Source organism: Siphateles boraxobius, unplaced genomic scaffold (assembly GCF_051911475.1).
Source record: "Siphateles boraxobius isolate OS27281-9 unplaced genomic scaffold, OSU_SipBor_1 100, whole genome shotgun sequence".
In the NCBI taxonomy this organism is placed as follows: Eukaryota; Metazoa; Chordata; class Actinopteri; order Cypriniformes; family Leuciscidae; genus Siphateles; species Siphateles boraxobius.
The window spans coordinates 4,832,378-4,845,709 of NW_027508701.1; the positions used below are offsets into that span (position 1 = coordinate 4,832,378).

The following is a 13,332-nucleotide window of genomic DNA, read 5'->3' on the forward strand; positions in this document are numbered from 1 at the left end:
GCATTTGTACATTATAGCCTAAAGGGTTAAGGGGGCATTTACCTCTCAGGGCCAGGGAGAAATAGAAAAGACAAAGTATACCTCTCTACCTGAGGGGAGGGCAGGAATAAGGCCTTGGAGAACATGAGATATAAAAAAGACAGACACTGCTTCTCCTTATCTCTCCTCACTGACTCACAAATGTGTATTGGTGACGAGGATCTCTCTTGCAAGAGAATAAATACTTTATAAACTATCAATTTGGACTCAGAGTGTCTCTTACTCAGTGATGATGTTTGTTTAATGATAAAAAAGCCACAACATGGTATACCTGGAAAAGTGCTTAAAGAGTGTGCTGGCGACCTTACCGCTGTGTTCACCAAGATCTTCAATCTGTTACTCGTCCAAGCCGCCATTCCATCCTGCCTGAAGACATCCACAATCATCCCGGTTCCAAAAAAGCCCTCCCCTAGCAGTCTGAATGACTATAGACCGGTGGCACTCACCTCAGTAGTTATGAAGTGCTTTGAGAGGCTGGTATTAAATCACATCAAAACCAGTCTACCATCACCCTAGATCCACACCAGTTTGCCTATGGAGCGAATAGGTCAACAGATGATGCCATCACCATAGCCCTTCATACAGCCCTAAACCATCTAGAGCAAAGTGGGACATATGTGAGGGTGCTCTTTGTAGATTACAGTTCTGCATTTAATTCAATCATCCCAGACATCCTCATCATGAAGCTTTCTGACCTTGGACTCTCCTCTCATATCTGCCACTGGATTATGGACTTTTTAACCAACCGGCCCCAAATTGTGAAGTTCGGCCCCAAAAATCCTCCCCCCTTACACCAACCATATCTGCTGACTCTGTTGATTTTCTCCTTGATTCTTTTAACTCAAAAGTTAAGAGTGTAATTGATGATATTGCTCCTGTGAAAGTCAGGAAGAAGAGTGGCAGACAAAAAGCACCTTGGAGAAACTCAACAGCAGTGCAAAATATGAAAAGACAATGCAGAAAAGCAGAGCGCATGTGGCGGAAGACAAAACTTGTAGTCCATTATAACATCTACAAAGACAGCATCCATGCTTTCAATAAGGAACTAAGCAAAACTAGACAGACTTTCTTCTCGAATATTATAAACAGCAATATAAACAACACACGCACTCTTTTTGCTACTGTAGAGAGACTGACAAAACCCCCAAGCCAGATTCCCAGTGAAATGCTCTCAGTGAGAAAGTGCAGTGAGTTTGCTTCTTTCTTCTCTGAGAAAATCAATAATATCAGAAAGGTGATCAGCTCATCCTTGAGTTGCGCTGGGGTCAGGCCGATCAAACAACAGCCTGAGAAAGTAGCCACTATGTCTGATTTCGAAGAAATTGATGGCAAAATTTTGGAAGAAACCGTACAGCACCTAAAAACATCAACCTGCGCCCTTGACGCACTTCCCACATCTTTTTTCAAAAATGTGTTACACAGCTTAGAAGCAGATCTCCTAGAAGTGGTAAATGCCTCACTTCTCTCTGGGAGTTTTCCGACCTCCCTGAAAACTGCTGTTGTCAAGCCCCTCCTGAAAAAGAGCAATCTGGATAAGACCATATTAAACAACTATAGACCGATCTCAAATCTTCCTTTCATAGGCAAGATCATTGAAAAAGTTGTGTTCAATCAGCTGAACAAATTCTTAAGCTCGAATGGATACTTTGACCATTTTCAATCTGGTTTGCGACCGCACCACAGTACAGAGACCGCGCTCATAAAAATAATAAATGATATTCGCTTAAATACTGATACAGGCAAATTATCAGTGCTGGTACTACTCGACCTCAGTGCTGCATTTGACACTGTCGATCACAACATACTTCTTGACAGGCTGGAAAACTGGGTCAGGCTTTCTGGGATAGTCCTAAAATGGTTCAGGTCATACTTAGGAGGCAGAGGTTATTATGTGAGTATAGGAGACCATAAGTCTGAGTGGACATCCATGACATGCGGAGTCCCGCAAGGCTCAATTCTTGCGCCACTCCTATTCAACCTGTACATGCTCCCAATGAGCCAAATAATGAGAAAGAACCAAATCGCTTACCATAGCTATGCAGCGACACACAGCTCTACTTAGCCCTATCGCCTAACGATTACAGCCCCATTGACTCCCTTTGCCAATGCATTGATGAAGTAAACAATTGGATGTGCCAAAACTTTCTTCAGTTAAACAAAGACAAAACTGAAGTCATTGCGTTTGGAAACAAAGATGAAGTTCTCAAGGTGAACGCATACCTTCAGTCTAGGGGTCAAACAACTAAAAATCAAGTCAGGAATCTGGGTGTGTCTCTAGAGTCAGACCTTAGTTTCAGTAGTCATGTCAAAGCAATAACTAAATCAGCATACTATCACCTGAAAAATATTGCAAGAATTAGATGCTTTGTTTCCAGTCAAGACTTAGAAAAACTTTTGCATGCTTTCATCACCAGTAGGGTGGATTATTGTAATGGACTTCTCACTGGCCTTCCGAAAAAGACCATAAGACAGTTGCAGCTCATACAGAACGCTGCTGCTAGGATTCTGAGCAGAACCAGAAAATATGAACACATCACACCAGTCCTCAGGTCTTTACACTGGCTGCCAGTTACATTTAGGATTGATTTTAAAGTATCATTACTGGTATATAAATCATTCAATGGCCTAGGACCTCAATACATTGCAGATATGCTCACTGAATATAAACCCAACAGATCACTCAGATCATTAGGATCACATCGGCTAGAAATACCAAGGGTTCACTCTAAGCATGGCGAGTCTGCTTTTAGCTACTATGCCAGCCGCAGCTGGAACCAGCTTCCAGAAGAGATCAGATGTGCTCCTACAGTCACATTCAAATCCAGACTCAAAACACATCTGTTTAGCTGTGCATTTACTGAATGAGCACTGTGCCACTGTTCGTCCGACTGTTTGCACTGTATTTTATTTTATGTTTTAATTATTCTAAACTGTTTTAATTATTCTGATTTCTTTTGATTATTTTAATTTCTTCTATGTAAAGCACTTTGAATTACCATTGTGTATGAAATGTGCTATATAAATAAACTTGCCTTGCCTTGCCTTACGTAACATACTAACTGTTTCTGATGCAGAAAAGTTAGTTCATGCATTCATGACCTCGAGACTAGGTTACTGTAATGCTTTATTAGCTGGCTGTCCTGCATCCTCAATAAACAAGCTACAGTTAGTGCAAAATGCAGCTGCTAGAGTTCTTACTAGATCAAGAAAATATGATCATATAACACCAATTTTATCATCTCTACACTGGTTACCTATTAAGTTCCGTATCAATTACAAAGTATTACTACTGACCTATAAAGCCCTAACTGGTTTAGCTCCTGTGTATTTAATGGACCTTCTATCACCCTACAATCCATCACGTTCTTTAAGATCACTAAATTCGAGGCTTCGGGTCATTCCTAGGATATCTAAGTCCACTAAAGGAGGGAGGGCGTTCTCGCATTTAACTCCTAAACTCTGGAATAGCCTTCCTGATATTGTTTGAGGCTCAGACTCGCTGTCCCAGTTTAAAACTAGATTAAAGACGCATCTCTTTAGCCAAGCATTCACATAATGCTTACCTTTTATACCATTGTTGAATCAGATCGAATGCATTAATTTTATGAACAGCAGCTATGCTAATTATTTCCCATCTGCTTTTCTGCTGTTATCTCTGACTTCAGATGCCTCAACACCTGCGATGAGATGACTAAACGCCTGTGAAGAGACGACTCGACGCCTGTGAAGAACCGACTCGACACCTGATCTGTTATGCCCTAAATTAATACATGATTAACTAACTGTATTTTTCTATGTACATTTCTGAAATGCACTTCTGTAAAGCTGCTTTGAAACAATATGTATTGTGAAAAGCGCTATACAAAAAAAATAAATTCTACCGTTCCTCCATAGAGAGCATCCTGGTGTACTGTTACTGTGTGGTACGCTGGATGCTCTGCAGCACACAAGAAGAGAATACAGAGAGTGATCAGCACAGTACAGAAGACCGTTGGTTGTCCTCTTCCCTCACTAGAGGAAATTGCCAATTCAAGACTGCTGTCAAAAGCCACCAAAATTGCATTTGACTGTTCTCACTCTGGTCACCCGCTGTTTGGACTCTTGCCCTCAGGGAGACGTTACAGATGTCAAAATAGTAGATTTAGGAATAGCTTCTTTTCCAAAGCAATAACAGTCCTAAATGAAGCTAAACCTTTAGAAAATTGTAATGATGCAGTTTGCACAGTTACTCAGCACTTTATCACATTAGAATATTTATTAGCCACTTAGTAGGAGAGTGGGTAAATTGTGTTTTTTTAATGTATGAATGATAAGTGAGATGTACTGTGTGTGTGTGTGTTTAATTAATATGTTGTGAGAGGATTTTTATATAATATATATGTTATAATAATGACGCACCTTACTAGAGTGGCTCTATAATTTCATTGTACTTAAATACAATGACAATAAAGGCATTCATTCATTATGGTTTTGCTTGATTTTTACAAAGCATTTGATGCGGTCGAACACCCCTTTATTTTTTACTGCTTTGGAACTATGTGGTTTTGGGGAACATTTTAAACGTTTAATAAGTAGTTTATATTGGGATACAAATTGTTCCGTTTCATTGCCAGAAGGGACCACTCAACGCTTTGATATAAGCCGAGGTATCAAACTAGGTTGTCTCATTTCGCCATAGCTTTTTATTTTGGCGGCTGAAATGCTTGCTCTTGCAATCAAAACGCAGACATTGAGTATTTTAAGGTTTTTGATGACTCCATAGTGATCAGTCAACTGGCTGATGACAGCCTTATTTCTAAAAAACACTGATTGGGTTTCAAAAACTCTTAATAACTTTTCCAATGCCTCGGCCTTATTTGAGAAAATGTGAAATTATGACCCTGAAAGAATCTCATCTCACAGCCATTTGCGGTGTACCAATTAAATCTAGGATTAAATATATTGGGATTACAATTACCAAAGATAAAGAATTAAGTGAAACATTAAATGTCTCTAACAGAATAGCTGAATGTAAAACCAGATTAGATAGACGGATGCAGAGAGATATTTCCATTTTTGGTAGAATTTTGTTAACAAAGGTTGAGTCTCTATCCAGGTGCATTTACCCTGCGGGCTCCCTTCCTTTTTCTGATAAGAAGATTAAGTTGATTAACCAGATGAATGAACTATATCTGGAAAAGAAAAGCTCACTATATTAAAAAAGGGATATTGGTGAACGATTATAAAGAGGGGGGTTTACAGGCCCTAGATTTTGACTGCATGAATGGAATGTTTACGATTAATTGGCTTAAACATTTCTAGTAAATAATAGTAGTTTTTGGGTTTGTGCCCCTAGGAATATATTTAAAAGTGTTGGTGGAATTGAATTATTGCTACGTTGTGATTTCACAATACAAAAACTCCCTCTCAAATTGTCAGATCTTCATAGGCAAGTTCCTTTATACTGCAAGTTGATCTATAAACATAATTTTACCCCTCACAATTCACCAATTTGGAACAATAGGTACTTTTTATTTAGGAACAAGTCACTCTTTATAAAAGATTTTGGTGGGAAAGAGGTATCTGGTCTGTTGTTCATTTTCTAGATGAGGAAGGTAATTTTATGAATCACAGGACTTTCTGTGTAAAGTATAATTTTCCATGTGATTATAAGCAATATAATAAGGGTTTGAATTGTATTCCATAAAGCTCTGTTGATTATAAATGTAGTGCCCAATGTAAATGAAGCTCTTCAGCTAGCATCTTTAAAATTTTGTCATGAGTAGTTTTCCATCCATCCATCCATCCATCCATCTTCATCCGTTTATCCGGGGTCCAGGTCGTGGGGGCAGCAGCTCCAGCAGGGGACCCCAAACTTCTCTTTCCCGAGCCACATTAACCAGCTCTAACTGGGGGATCCCGATGTGTTCCCAGGCCAGTGTGGAGATATATCTCTCCTCCCAGCTGGACGTGCCTGGAACACCTCCCTAAGGAGGCGTCCAGGAGGCATCCTTACCAGATGCCCAAACCACCTCAACTGGCTCCTTTCGACGCAAAGGAGCATCGGCTCTACTCTGAGCTCCTCGTGGATGGCTGAGCTTCTCACCCTATCTCCAAGGGAGACACCAGCCATCCGCCTGAGGAATCCCATTTCTGCCGCTTGTACCCACGATCTTGTTCTTTCGGTCATGACCTAGCCTTCATGACTATAGGTGAGGGTAGGAACGAATAATGACCGGTAGATCGAGAGCTTTGTCTTACGGCTCAGCTCTCTTTTCGTCACAACGGTGTGGTAAAGCGAGTGCTATACCGCCCCCGCTGCTCCGATTCTCCGGCCATTCTCCTGCTCCAGTCTCTCCTCACTCGTGAACAAGACCCTGAGGTACTTGAACTCCTTCACTTGGGGTAAGGACTCATTCCCTACCTGGAGTTGGCACTCCACAAATTTCCTGCTGAGAACCATGGCCTCAGATTTAGAGGTGCTAATCCTCATACCAACCGCTTCACACTCTGCTGCGAACCGATCCAGTGAGAGCTGAAGGTCATGGACGCAACCCCTCCCCACCAGGACTATGCCTTGACATCCTGGCCATGAATCTCACAAACAGGATTGGTGACAAAGCGCAGCTCTGGCGAAGGCCAACCCTCAACTGGAAAGAGTCTGACTTACTGCCGAGTACTCGGACACAGCTCTCGCTTTGGATGTACAGGGATTGGATAGCCCTGAGTAGGGATCCCCACCCCATACTCCCGCAGCACCTCCCACAGTATCTCCCGGGGGACCCGGTCATACGCCTTCTCCAGATCTATAAAACAAATTTAGACTGGATGGGCATTCTCCCATGCCCACTCTAGGATCCTTGTGAAAGTACAGAGCTGGTCCGTTGTTCCACGGCCAGGACGAAAACCGCATTGTTCCTCTTCAGTCCGAGGTTCGACTATCGGCCGAACCCTCCTTTCCTGCACATTGGAGTAGACTCTACCAGGGAGGCTGAGAAGTGTGATACCCCTGTAATTGGCACACACTCTCTGGTCCCCCTTGGAGGACCAGAGTAGTTTTCCAAACAAATTAATACAAACTTTATTAACCCAAGCTAAATTTCCAAATCAAGCTAGTCGAAATAATGTGACTTCAATTTTTCCCAATTGCTCTATTAATAAATTAAGAACTATGTATCTTTCCTTTTCTATACCTCCCAAAGCGAAGGAAGTACAGTTTAGACTTTTAACGATATCTAGCCATCTTTCGAACTTCACATTCAATTTATACTGAATTATATTTTCATTTTGCGGAAATTTTACATTCATAAATGTAAGTGCCTTAAAACAAAGCCATTGTTTTCTGTTTTTCAGAAAGAATTTCGTATTTTCTGTAAATCATTAAGAATGTTAAAATCGAAAAGTGGAAGAAGACTACGTGGTTTATTATTAGAAGACCCGGATATCATTTTTTTTTTTTTTTTTTTTCTTTCTGTCTTGTAATTTTTATTTCATTTCTACAGAGTTGTGCTCTGTTCTTTAGGGATTTTATGTGATTTTGCATTGCATTGTTTTTTCTTGCATTAATAAAAATAAAATAAAAAGAGTGAGGAGCTTACAGAGGAGTCATGAGCGAGGATGTCATGGTATACAAGTTCATTGCTTCCTTCTCGTCTTGTGTTTGTGTTGTTGTATGAAAGCACGTGTGTAGTGGGTGTGTCTAAATGTCATTACTTGATCCGCTCCAGCTGATTACCATCATCTCATCACCAGCTACAGTCGATCTCATCTCTCTTTATATACTGACCGCTTTCTCATTCCCTTTATCAGATCGTTGTTTCATGTATCCTGTTTCGGCGTCTCCAGTCTCGTGCTTCAGTGTTCCCGTGTTCGTGTTCTTCATGGATGTCGTCTGGTTCGTTTGGATTACTCGTCACGCTTCACTGGGTTCACCTCTTCACGTCACTGTTCCCTGGATCTGACCATCTTGTCCCTGCGCCACCTGTCTTCTCATCATCACTGGACTGTTGTTGCACTTTTGAATAAAGGAACTGAGTACTTGCTATTGCTTCTAGTCTTTCATTATGACAGAACGTTCTGACCCTACAATGGAACCAGCGAGTGTCTCATCAACATCACTAGAGGAATTTGTTCACCATAGCATTCATCGGATGGATTCTCAGGAGAGAAATCTGAACGAGACGGGTCGTGCAGTCCAGTCCCTGGTGGCGCAGGTGTCCAAGCTCAACCAGCAAATTCAACTCCTGCGAGCTCCCACTGCGCCGCCCACATCAGCCGTTCCCCCCACACCACCGGAGGACCCTCCCCAGTCGGAACCCCAGTTACCAGTCCCAGAGTCCTACTCAGGTGAGCCTACTTATTGTAGAGCGTTTCTCACCAGATGCTCCATGCATTTCGCCCTTCATCCTAGGACTTTCAACACGGGGCGGGCCAAGGTCGCCTTCGTACTGACTCTTCTGACTGGGAGAGCGGTGCTATGGGGAATGGCGGTGTGGGAGAACAAAGACCCATGCTGCGCCTCGTTCCAGACACTCTCCGCTGAGATGAGGCAAGTCTTTGACCGGGCCGTCGCCGGGAGAGAGGCAGCCAGAGTACTGGCCGATCTTCGCCAAGGAGAGAGATCGGTTTCAGACTTTTCGATCGAGTTCCGGATCCTGGCGGCGGAGTGTCAATGGAACGAGGAGGCGCAGTGGGACATGTTCCTGCATGGGTTGGCTGACCGCGTCCAGAGAGAGATCTACGCCCTGGACCTTCCAATATCACTCAACGGCCTGATCGAGTTGGCTCTGCGGGTGGACGCTCGACTATCACGAGTCGAGCGACGAGTCACGTCCACCCGCACACTTGGAGGAGCCTAGGGGCCTCGGTTCAGCGGCAGGGACGTGGTCAGCCCCGTCTACGATCACAAACCCATGCAGGTAGGGCGAGCTCGGCTTTCCCGGGAGGAGAGAGAGAGGCGGAGATCCCAGGGCCTTTGCTTCTACTATGGAGGGGCGGGCCACTACGCCTACAACTGCCTGGTAAAAGGCCAAGCCCGATAGTAAGTATGAGGCTACTATCGGGTGGGATCTCCGCCAAGAAGACCTCATCCACATCGACACTCCTCCCGGTAAGACTAAGATGGTCAGTCCACAGGCACGACTGCAGAGCACTTGTGGACTCCGGGGCTGAAGGTAATTTTATGGACCATACATTCGCTCACAAACTTCAAATCCCTCTCAAACCCCTCACACACAGGTTTACTCGTTAAGACTGATGCACCTCATACCTTAGCGTCGGTCCAGCTTAACTCGTTAAGGCTGATGCACCTCATGCTTTAGCGTCGGTCCAGGTTTACTCGTTAAGGCTGATACACCTCATGCTTTAGCGTCGGTCCAGCTTTACTCGTTAAGGCTGATACACCTCATGCTTTAGCGTCGGTCCAGCTTTACTCGTTAAGGCTGATACTCATCATGCTTTAGCGTCGGTCCAGCTTAACTCGTTAAGACTGATGCTCCTCATGCTTTAGCGTCGGTCCAGCTTTACTCGTTAAGACTGATGCACCTCATGCTTTAGCGTCAGTCCAGGTTTACTCGTTAAGGCTGATGCTCCTCATGCTTTAGCGTCGGTCCAGCTTTACTCGTTAAGACTGATGCACCTCATGCTTTAGCGTCGGTCCAGCTTTACTCGTTAAGGCTGATGCTCCTCATGCTTTAGCGTCGGTCCAGCTTTACTCGTTAAGACTGATGCACCTCATGCTTTAGCGTCGGTCCAGCTTTACTCGTTAAGGCTGATGCTCCTCATGCTTTAGCGTCGGTCCAGCTTAACTCGTTAAGACTGATGCTTCTCATGCTTTAGCGTCAGTCCAGCTTTACTCGTTAAGACTGATGCACCTCATGCTTTAGCGTCGGTCCAGCTTTACTCGTTAAGGCTGATGCTCCTCATGCTTTAGCGTCGGTCCAGCTTAACTCGTTAAGACTGATGCTTCTCATGCTTTAGCGTCAGTCCAGCTTTACTCGTTAAGGTTGATGCACTTCATGCTTTAGCTCAACTCGTAGAGCGGCAGCAGATCGAACGCAGCAGTCAGCGGACCCTCCTTCAGAGCAATAGTTCGCAGGGTCTCTCAGCTCGTAGAACGGCAGCAGATCGGACGCAGCAGTCAGCAGACTCTCTATACACACGGGACACAATCGTGAGTATGAAATCCAACTTCTACTAACCGGCTCTTTCTCCTCTCAGGACAAACGGTGAGGGCGCAGCAGTCAGCAGACTCTCTCAGCTCGTAGAGCGGCAGCAGATCAAACACAGCAGTAAGCAGGAAAAAGGGATTGTCAGACCAGGTGAGGTGGCTGGGCTTTTTCTGTTCTTTTAGAATGAATGACCAGAAAGTAATATACCATAAATTTAATTACGGTTCTTCTCACCAGCTCACGAGGCCGAGCTTCTCCTTTCTCCAATATAACATCAGGGGGTTGGGAACCTGGACACAACTTTACAATCAATGGATCAGATTAGATTTTTGATACCCCACTGGTTTGGCTTCCCCAAACAAAGATCATAGAATGATGGTAATGATTTGGTCTCCCACACTCGTGCATGCATCAATACTATAACTCTTTACCCGTGCTAACTTCCCACTTTCAGACACTGCAATGCCACATCACCTCTCGTGAACAACAGGCCTTCACTCCATCTTTGCAGGGTCAGACAATCCACCGATGGCTTTCTAGACGGGGGTATCAGGTTTCAAGAGCAATCCTATAAAGCCCAGTTCCTTCCTTGGTCTCTAAGACTCACAACGAGAGAGACAACACACGCTGCCAGCCAGCGCACATCAGTAAATCTTCATAACATCCCCTTTCATATGTTGATGCAAAAAAGTGTGCTTAACTTCTCTCCTTGGTAACAGCATGGATCTTCAGCGCTGCCCTTAATCACTCTGTTCTCTCAGTTCCATATGTCAGGCACTCACCCGTCTTCAATGTGTAAACAACCCCACACTTGTATGCACTGCGGTTGCTGCTTTCTGCTGTCTGCTGACAAAAACGGCTAGGGAACCCAACGTGGAAACCCAAGCACCAAGAAAAACACACCTTATGTCTTCAAACTTCGCCTTATTTGTACCTCTTCCACGTGTGCTCACAGATAACGGCCTGATTAGTGTCCACAGCTGGCGCTCGTCAACACTGGCGGCCATGACATGCCACCGGAACCGTCCCGGTGTTACACCGGAAGCTGCTCCCCCGTACAATAAGTTCCGGTTTTAAAGTTCCTATTTGTCTCACCCGGTGACACACATATGTGACCGGTCACGGAAACTAGGGACACAAGTCGATTCTGGGGCATTTTGAGTTATTCATAGATTCTGAAAGTGTAATCTCCAAGCTTTTCAACGATGTGTAACATGTGGAAATCTGATAATATTTGGAGAAGTTGTGGCCATTTGAAGGTAGGCACTTAAAAAAGCTCAAAGATGAGAAAACGACCTCTAAAGATTGTGCAGTTCTCACCTGTCTATGCTGCTGGGAGTGACAATAGGGCTCATTTACATCTCATTTAGATAAGCCATACCCCCTGTAAAGCTCCCCCCTGTGCTTTACAGCTTTTTTTGCACTTCGAATGAGTGCACTTCTGCCGCACTAGGCGAAAAACAATTGTGCTGCCCCTCTATTTGCAACGTATCAGCAACAACACACAAAGACCAATATGCCATATAGCCTACATATAACGCAAAACCAGCAACAACACACAAAGACCAATATGCCATATACATATAACGCAAAACCAGCAACAACACACAAAGACCAATATGCCATATACATATAACGCAAAACCAGCAACAACACACAAAGACCAATATGTGACCAGTCACGGAAACTAGGGACACAAGTCGGTTCTGGGGCATTTTGAGTTATTCATAGATTCTGAGAGTGTAATATCCAAGCTTTCCAACGATGTGTAACATGTGGAAATCTGATAATATTTGGAGAAGTTGTGGCCATTTTAAAGTAGGCACTTAAAAAAGCTCAAAGAGGAGAAAACGAGCTAAAGATTGTGCAGTTCTCACCTGTCTCTGCTGCTGGGGGTGACAATAGGGCTCATTTACATCTCATTTAGATAAGCCATACCCCCTGTAAAGCTCCTCCATGTGCTTTACAGCTTTTTTTTACACTTCGAATGAGTGCACTTCTGCCGCACTAGGCGAAAAACAATTGTGCTGCCCCTCTATTTGCAACGTACCAGCAACAACACACAAAGACCAATAATGCCATATAGCCTGCATATAACGCGAAACCAGCAACAACACATAAAGACCAATATGCCATATACATATAACGCAAAACCAGCAACAACACACAAAGACCAATATGCCATATAGCCTGCATATAACGCAAAACCAGCAACAACACACAAAGGCCAATATGCCATATACATACAGTATAACGCAAAACCAGCAACAACACACAAAGACCAATATGCCATATACATATAACGCAAAACCAACAACAACAAACAAAGACCAATAAGCCATAGGCCTACATATAGCGCAAATAGTACGCAACGCTCGTGTGCCCAAAATGTCAACAATATTAAAGTTTATGTAGGAGGCAAATGCCTGCTGGCATTTTTCTTTAAGCAGTCATTTCTGCAATTTTCCAAATAATCACATTTCACCTCCTCAAATTACTGTTGCAAATCTCTTTACACCACTTTCTTATGTGCGTATACACACACAAATGAAATGTCCGCAAGCACATTATATCATCAGCAGGTTCAGCATCTTAAATAACGACTAAAGAGCAAATGAAGCTTAACTTACATTTCAGAAACACGCACGGCAGGCCTTCATCGCAGCAGCAAAGGTCTTAACTGCATCCTCTATTTCGATTCTCCGTCACATATGAAACAGCCAGCCACCGCTGTCAGCGACCCGAGCCGCCGTATTGAAGCACTGAGGGCGAGCGCGCTGCGCCCATACCTCCGGTTCAGTTTCCCGAGCCCACGAAGTGCGGCGAAAACATTTTCGGTGTAACTGCCAGACGGTTCATCTCGTCTGCGACAATCTTTGCGGCATCCATCTTCATTGAATTTTGATATCAGAGAGAGCTGGCCAGAGCACAGCATAATAAGTAGCCATGTGGTTGACTTGGAGGGCGGGGGCAAAAGCGCCGGGTTATTCAGTATGGAAATACACACAGACAATGACACGCCACGCCCCTACTGCATGCTAGAATCTCCGAAAACAAGCCGATTTCAACCTCAAAATGTAAGCTTTTAAATATACCAATACTGCTATCTCAAACATGGAGAGGCTTCTTCGTGATTTCAATTAAC

The 13,332-nt window shown here is 43.9% G+C and overlaps 1 long non-coding RNA gene across 1 annotated transcript; it reads right to left on the bottom strand.

Annotated features, from left to right (window-relative positions):
- Positions 1–10,082: 10,082 nt before the first annotated feature.
- LOC143747210 (uncharacterized) lies at positions 10,083–10,831 on the bottom strand. Its single transcript, XR_013206692.1, has 3 exons — positions 10,662–10,831; positions 10,218–10,487; positions 10,083–10,168 (listed from the first exon to the last, which is right to left on the bottom strand). It is a non-coding gene; the product is annotated as an uncharacterized LOC143747210 (long non-coding RNA).
- Positions 10,832–13,332: the final 2,501 nt, after the last annotated feature.